At 37.5% G+C, this 7,973-nt stretch overlaps 1 non-coding gene across 1 annotated transcript; it reads right to left on the reverse strand.

Annotated features, from left to right (window-relative positions):
* Positions 1-6,639: 6,639 nt before the first annotated feature.
* Positions 6,640-6,712, reverse strand: Trnav-cac (transfer RNA valine (anticodon CAC)). The gene has a single exon. It is a non-coding gene; the product is annotated as a tRNA-Val (tRNA).
* Between the last annotated feature and the right edge of the window lie 1,261 nt (positions 6,713-7,973).

Here is a 7,973-nt window from a genome sequence, read left to right on the forward strand (position 1 = left end):
GACCTCTACACTTTAACGATGGTTTCGTTGACCTTTGACCTTTTTCAAGGTCACAGGTCAGCGTCAAAGGAAAAATTAGACATTTTATATCTTTGACAAAGTTCATCGGATGTGATTGAAACTTTGTAGGATTATTCTTTACATCAAAGTATTTACATCTGTAGCCTTTTACGAACGTTATCAGAAAAACAAGGGAGATAACTAGCCTTTTCTGTTCGGCAACACACAACTTAACGTTGGGCTTTTCTCGGAAACTATAAAAGTGACCGGGCTCAAATTTTATGTGAACGTGACTCATTGTGTTGTGAATAGCAATTTCTTCCTGTCCATCTGATGCCTCGTATAATATTCAGAACTGCGAAAGTGACTCGATCGAGCGTTTGCTCTTCTTGTTAATTTGTATTCATGCTAGATGTTCTTAGTGATTTTTGCTCTGTTACATGTGTACCATATTGAATTCAGAATTTTTCAATTATTATGTAATATTTTAAAGTTTTGTACTTAATAATAGGTATGTTTATATATTGCTATTCTGGTAGGCACGTGGGGGATTCGGGGGTTGTGATAGGGTTGGCTCAAACAGCCCTACTGCAATCATAATGGGCCATATTCCGCAGGAAATTGCTCAATATCCTTTTCACATTCTAAAAAACAAAGACGCATGTTTCTGGGTTGTTGGATGTGTATTAGGTACACGTATACATGGCCAGGTTTGCTTCTGTGGCTGGTCGACAGACGATGCAATTTGCACATTTTGTTTCTTACTGTAGGTGAAATACATTCTGTGTAAAATCTAGTTCTTATTATCAAGAGTTTGGCGCTGTCTAAGTTAACTCATCTGTTTATAAGTTTACCAGACCCTGATGATAAGTTTTTGTTTGATTTGAATAGGTTATTTTTTTCATTTCTATGGAATGGTAAGAAAGATAGAATAAAGAGAACACAGCATATCAGTCGTTTGAAGAGGGGGGGGGGGGGGGGGGCTTAAAATGGTGGATTTGAAATGCTTTTTGTCAGCTCTGAAGATATCATTGTCACAGCGAGTCCTTTGTAGTGAAGGAAAAGTAACTAAACTTCTACAAGCTCTGTGTCCACTTGTACATAACATTCACAAGAGAGGAGGTGAGTTTGGTGAGTGATGCAAAGAGTTCAAAATTCTTTCTGGAGAGATGTTTTCAAACATTATAAACATTTTGCATGCAAATGTGTCCCCATCTCCTTGAGTGATTTTGCTTCAGAGCGTCTGTATTATAATGTACATATTTGCATAGATAAAAAGGTTATTTTTAACAGGAATTGGATGGAAAACGGCATTATTTATTACAGTCGGTCACTTGATGAGAGCCGATGGGTTTTTTGTCATATAACGATTTTAAATTGAAACATCCAAATTTACAACTGAATTTTGTTTTTTTCGAGGGCGTTATGCGCTCAGTTAAGAATTTTCATAAAAGACTAAAGTTAGATGCAGTTTTAAACAATGTTTTTCATATTGGTGATGATGTTGTATGGAAACAAATAGCTAAAGGTGGAGTAAAACATAAATATACCCATCTTGTGAAAAATGATGGCAATTTACAGTGCATGGAAAAATGGGCTGATTTATTAAATTTTGATGTAAATGTTGGAAAGGTATTTCTGACAATAAGGCGAACTACACAAGACACATACCTAAGGTGGTTCCAATATAGAATACTACATAGAATTTTTCCCACTCAACGCCTGTTATTTTTGATGAAAATTTCTGACACATCACTATGTAGCTTTTGTACACAGGAAGAGGAAACCTTAGAACATTTGTTTTGGGAGTGCACAAGAGTTAAGCTTTTTTGGTCTGATTTCACAGAATTGTTATGTCAAAATTTCACACATTGCAGTAATTTGAATTTGTCTTCTTCTTCTTCTACGTTCCCGGATTTGAATTTGTCAAAAGAGCTTGTCATTTTAGGGTATTTAGACAACTTTCATACGGATGCTGTTTTTGATTTGTTTATTCTCCTTGCCAAACAAAGTATATTTGGAGCCAAATTAAATAAGTCAGTCCCAACAATCCCGCAGTGGGGCACTGCGGTTATGAAATTAAAGGCCCCTCCTGTTTTTGGAACCGCAGGAGCTTTCTAGTTTGCTGTTAGGTAGATTTTTGGTTCCTCTTTCCTGTCATGCTCTCTTTTTCTTCATGAATTCTTTTCTTTTTTCTGCCTTCTTGCTCATTCACCTGTATTTTTTCCAAAAATCTCTTCTCTTGCCGCTTGTCTCGCGATTCATGTATAGTTTAATCTGTTAGTGTTCTGATGTAAGTCCAGCAGTAGATAGGTTAAGCCTATTTTAACATACTGGAAACTGGTAATCTTCCAGTAGGTATTAATTTAGTTTTACTAAAGCCTGCTGGGACACAAGTAATGGGTCAGTGCATTTGTAAACAGGAATCACTTGACAAGTGGCCCCCTTCATCCCCCCCTTCCTCGTCCTGATATGGCTCTGCGTAGTCGGCTGGACGTTAAGCAACAAATAAACAAACAAACAGTCCCAACATTAAATGTTTTTGTGAAAATTGTTAAACAAAGGTTTTTGATCGAAAAGTATAATGCTAGTGTAAATAATTATTATGGTAAATTTGAAAAAGAGTGGTGTTTATATAGACACTTTTTTCATTGATGCTATAGGATAATTGTATTGATTGATTTCGTATGAACATTTTTGAATGTGATACCCCCTGACCCATTTACTCACAACAGGTTATACAGTACTTTTATGCCGATAATTAAACCCCATGTATACTTGGAGGCTAAATTGTGACCACCGTCCCCACCTACCCCCCCTCCCCCCCCCCCCCCCAACCTCAGTTACTCCCCCCCCCCCCCAACAACCTCAGTTACCCCCCCCCCCCCCCCTTCCATATCCCCTGTCTTTTCAACAACCCACCCTACTGTCTATGTCTGTGTCTTGTCTAGGTATGTACGTGTGTATGCGCTTTGTTGATAAACTCGGTGTATGATGTCTGCTATACTATGTTTATGTGTATATAAAGGAAATAAAAAAAAGAGCAGATGGAAAAAAATCTAGTTCTTTAACAAGAACAAACCTTGCAAAAGTCAGACTTTTGAACAATTTATAGATAATAAGTAAGCAAGCATGAAACCAGGCATATTGACTTATAATGCCAAACATTCAGAGCTTCTCTTGTCTTCTCCATGATACATGTCCATGAGTGTTTCAATGTTCAGTGATTTCCGTGGATACATGCACATGTTGTTGTCCACAAAAGGCAACATGGTCCATTCTGGTAGTTGTTGCTGACAAAAACATGTTTTCAACACAGAATACAATGGCAGAATAGCAATATAAACGCTATTGTGTTTCCAACATAACAATAAGGTCTAATATATATTTAGACTCGAACAAGTATAATGTGACTCATCTTTGACTCGTCTAAATATTGGAACCTAGCTATTGCTACGCTGCAAAATCAATAGCTGTTAATGATGATATTGATAAAGACCATTTATTAATCTTGTTTATTTGTTAACAGTAAGAACATTTTCCATTTTTATGTAACATTTTAATGGACAATAAAGTGTTTTTATTGTTATTGTTATGTTGAAATAACATAAGGTCTCTACAGTGTAGGGACTATGCTGCATTATTTTATGGTCTGTATGGGGGGGGGGGGGGGGATGGGATAGAACCACTTGTTAATTGTTTCTTGTTCACAAAAGCATTAATCAAAAAATTGCTCCAGGGGTTCTAGAATGTTAGGAAATATGCAAGTAGTAAGTGGTGAAGTTACATTGTGTGAAAGGATTATCTGCCTTGCTTTGATAAGAAATGTTTTATTTTGTTAGTTTGTTATTCAAAATATTCTAAAATTCATTTCCTTTGCTGAAGCAAAAATTAAATTCAGCTACAGAAACAACATTACATGTGTCTTGTCTAAATGAATGGTTGGACGAATTGTGTTTTGTGTTTTAATTGGAACAAATATAATTAACTTTGTGGTAAAGTATTAAAGAAGATTGTAATTCAATCAAGTTTGCGTTTTAATAAAACAGATCCTGTGATTGGTCAGAATGCCACAACTCATTCAAAATTACCGGTCACTATTTGTCGATAGCCACTTGCTAAAAAAGCCATTAGCTATCTGCTGGCGAGGCGCATTGATACAGCCTCAACTATATGAAGGCCAGCGAAATACCGAGACCATAAGGTATGCAAAGTGATGATGTCAAATACGTGCCTTAAGTTGATGCATGAATTCTTCCGGACTACATCAGTCAGTTCCAAAGATCGCTTTTGTGATCAAAAGAATTTGTTTTGAGTTAGCTGTCCAGAAACCCGTCGAAAAAGAAGGGAAAATGTATGTGAAAGAAAACAAAAGAGGAGCAGAGTGATAAGATAGGAATACAGATACATACTTCTTGGGACTTGACCCTTGCAGTTGCAGGTAGGTGGACTGAAAGTAGTGTGTGAACAGAACAGAACCAATTCTGTCTGTTTACCATCGCATGAAAGCAGGAAAGAGATCGTCGTCAGATTGAATTACAACATAATCGCTCCGTCGGGCTTCAATTAACTTTGGTCGGGCGTCAATCCACGATGACAACCTCGAAATTCCAAATGAAAGCATGTTAATTAATGTGTAATTATAAAACACTTAGACATAGAAATCTTCATTATTTGAAAAATGAAATAGCCTAGATGTTTTAACTTAGCACACGCCTCAACATATCTTCATATAATTAAAAAATGAAACAACATTACAAATTAAGATTATTTAAGCCAAATGGAGACTTACATTAAAAAAGATAACTCATGGCAATAGAAATCAAAACTTTACTAAATCATGTAAAAATACCTGATTTTTGTTTGTGTACTTGTTTGTATTTCTGTTGTATAGTATTTATGACAAGAAAGCCCTTTAAATCAATTACAACAGGATTTAGCTGAAATTGTGTGCAGGACAGGTTGTAAAGGGTGCCGGTCATTTTTTCAGCAGAATTTTTCAGCAGCCCTAAAATCGCAATTTAAAAAAAAATCAAATATGTACTGATCTTCAAAATTTAAACTGCTTTACAATTCTTTGGAGAATGTAGTTACATATAAAAAGTTCGAAAAAATTCCAAAGAAAAATATGGTTGCCCCATGCTACACACACACACACACTCACACTCGATCACACACACACACACACACATCATAATCATTAACATAAGTACTTGCCATGTTAATAACTTCATCCTTGCTTCGATGATAACTTGATGATCAAAAGTAATGGCCATTCACGAATAATTTTTCCTTTCGATTTATTTACAACCAATCAAAAAAAGCTTTCTATTATTCTTTTTAACCAATCGAAACGTCACGCGCTTTTTGACTGCCGATTGCTGGCGGAAATGACCTTCTGTATTCGTCCGAAGGAAACGGCTGAGTCTCAATATTAAGCTCAAAGAGAATGTTTTGTGTATCATTTCACGTGTTTGGGGGCTGCTGTGTAACTCGTCAGTTGTAGTGGACTAATTGCAGGCCGCTAGAATGTTGTACACCCTTGAGAGCGTACGAAAAGCGGAAAACATCGGCGCGAGTTGCACTTTCGATTTGTCGAGGCTCCAGGTTCCTCTCATGGAGTGGTGTGGACACCGAGCCCGTTCTTGACAAACTTCTCGAAGTTGGTGAATGGTTATTTCGAGTTTGTTGCATGAAGTGAAAGCTTAATCATTTTTGTTTGTGTGTGAGTTTCGTGCGTTCGGGAAGGGGGTGCAGAAAGTGATGTAGAAAGCTTGAAACGGAGCGAGTCGGCAGTGCGGAGCACTCTGCGTTATATTCCTTGTAGTATATAGTACTAGTAGTATGTCGTAGTAGTGGACTGTAAATAATGATCGACCGGCGATTTGATACAAGCTCCTGTGGATTTTGTCTTCAAAATGAGATCCCCATATGTACCATTTTTTCGTTAATGTCTTTGATGACGTCATAACCGGCTTCTAATGTAAGTTGAGTCGGCACTGCATGCCATGCACTCATTTTTCTACCAAATCGATTGACATTTTGGTGAAGCCATCTTTAACTCAGTCCGGACGATGGGACTTTATTTCAGCTCGAAAGCTTCAAAAATTACATAACTAGTTTAATCGTTAAATCGAATGTTCAGAACAGATTGTATTTCTTATCAAATTCCGAGTCCAAAAATATATATGTTATGTTTTCTCTAAAAATGTGCTCACAATTAAATAATATAGATTAGTTAGGCACTACGTTCGCATGCTTCGCGGAGACGAGCGTGACCCGTCTTGCGCTTTCTCAGCTAACAAGTCTTGGTAAAACAAACACGCATTACATTCAGTTTCATTCTGTAAATGTAATAATTTCGCTTTACGAGACTTTTTTTTCTTTAAACTTCCACTGGATCTGTTTGACCGTGCTCAAAAAGGAACAGTAACATAAATCTCCAAAATTCTTACCTCGATCGTTCAGCTACTATTCACCTCTTCATTCTTTTTCACTCATGATGAGTGTAAAATATATTCATCAGTCTCTAGTTTTAATTATTCACTTGCATTTAAAATCAGCAACATGCACAAAAAATATATCTGAATCATAAATAAAAGAATAAATAAACAAAAACAAATCATGAAGAAAAAAACTTGGTTCGGCTGGGGATCGAACCCAGGACCTCTCGCGTGTGAGGCGAGCGTGATAACCACTACACTACCGAACCGCCTGAAGAAATCGTGCTTACTAAATGGCATATTTCTCAATCTTGAAAGCTCTTTTCATGGGGAGCTGAATCAGTGTTGACTTGAATATTGTTGTTGCGATTGTTGAATGTTCACCATGAAAATAAATAGAGTTTTGTTAATTCTCAATCCGAACGAGAGAAATATGTAGTAGCCTTTGTAGCCTTCCCGAACGTATACTGTAGATTGTAGTAGGAGCCTACACTTGAAGTTGAAGTTTTTGCACGCGCGAACAGCAGGCCTACTGCCGTACTAGTTTTCAAAAGTCTTTCTGTGCAGTAGAATCAACAAAATGAAAGCTCGTCATGTTGGTTACCAATAACGTTTTATTCCCTCACTAATTTCATGCTTGAAAGGAACTGAAGACTGACCAAGTCAGTGACTTCGCGAGTGGCGTTTCTCGGTTCAAGGGAAGCAACTGCAGTACGCATTTGTGACCCATTCGTTATCACCCTTTAGTTTATATTTTCCTGTTCGACAACTCAATCATGCGGTACTTGATATCTGGCGCGTAAAAGTGTGCAACAAATAAAAGGGCTCGCGCTCGCGCGCGCACACACACACAAACACACACAAACACACACACACACACACACACACACACACACACACACACACACACACTATCGTCTATTTGCTTGGCTCTGACGTTCAAACTTCCCGACGTGAAATTATTATCCCGGCAGTTATCACGAAGGGTGTGTCTGAAACACGTGGCGTGACAAGGAGCACGTGTAGAAAGCTTTCCGGTGTGACGTTTTCATCTTTCGCCGTGTTGATCATTTCGCTTCTCGGCCTCGTTGATCTAGTATAAACTCTACACTGAACAAAAAAACACCCTTCGATAGTACTGATGAGCGACCTTGTGTACCTTACATTCATGAGGCCAAATTTGTCCAACCAATTTGTTTTATTTAACTTAGAAATTTGATTCATCCTAAAATGTTTTCCTTCTTACTCAAGGGACGTAACCATTCAGTAAACATTTTCGAAGAATTCGATTTTGGGGGTGAAATCTATTAAATTTTACCACCAATTTTCTTCACATGCAAGAAACTGACATGCTTTTCGTCCATAAATAATTTCACTTCTTAATTTTACCAGGAAACAACATTTCAGTCTTGAGTATATGTCGAGGGCGAAATATGTACACAGGCGAAAGATGAAATCGTGACACCGGCCTCACTACGAGCAAGAGTATTCACTCTTTCAAAACCCATACAAACCCGACAGAGTTATTTC

This window comes from Littorina saxatilis, linkage group LG8 (genome assembly GCF_037325665.1).
Source record: "Littorina saxatilis isolate snail1 linkage group LG8, US_GU_Lsax_2.0, whole genome shotgun sequence".
NCBI classification, from domain to species: domain Eukaryota; kingdom Metazoa; phylum Mollusca; class Gastropoda; order Littorinimorpha; family Littorinidae; genus Littorina; species Littorina saxatilis.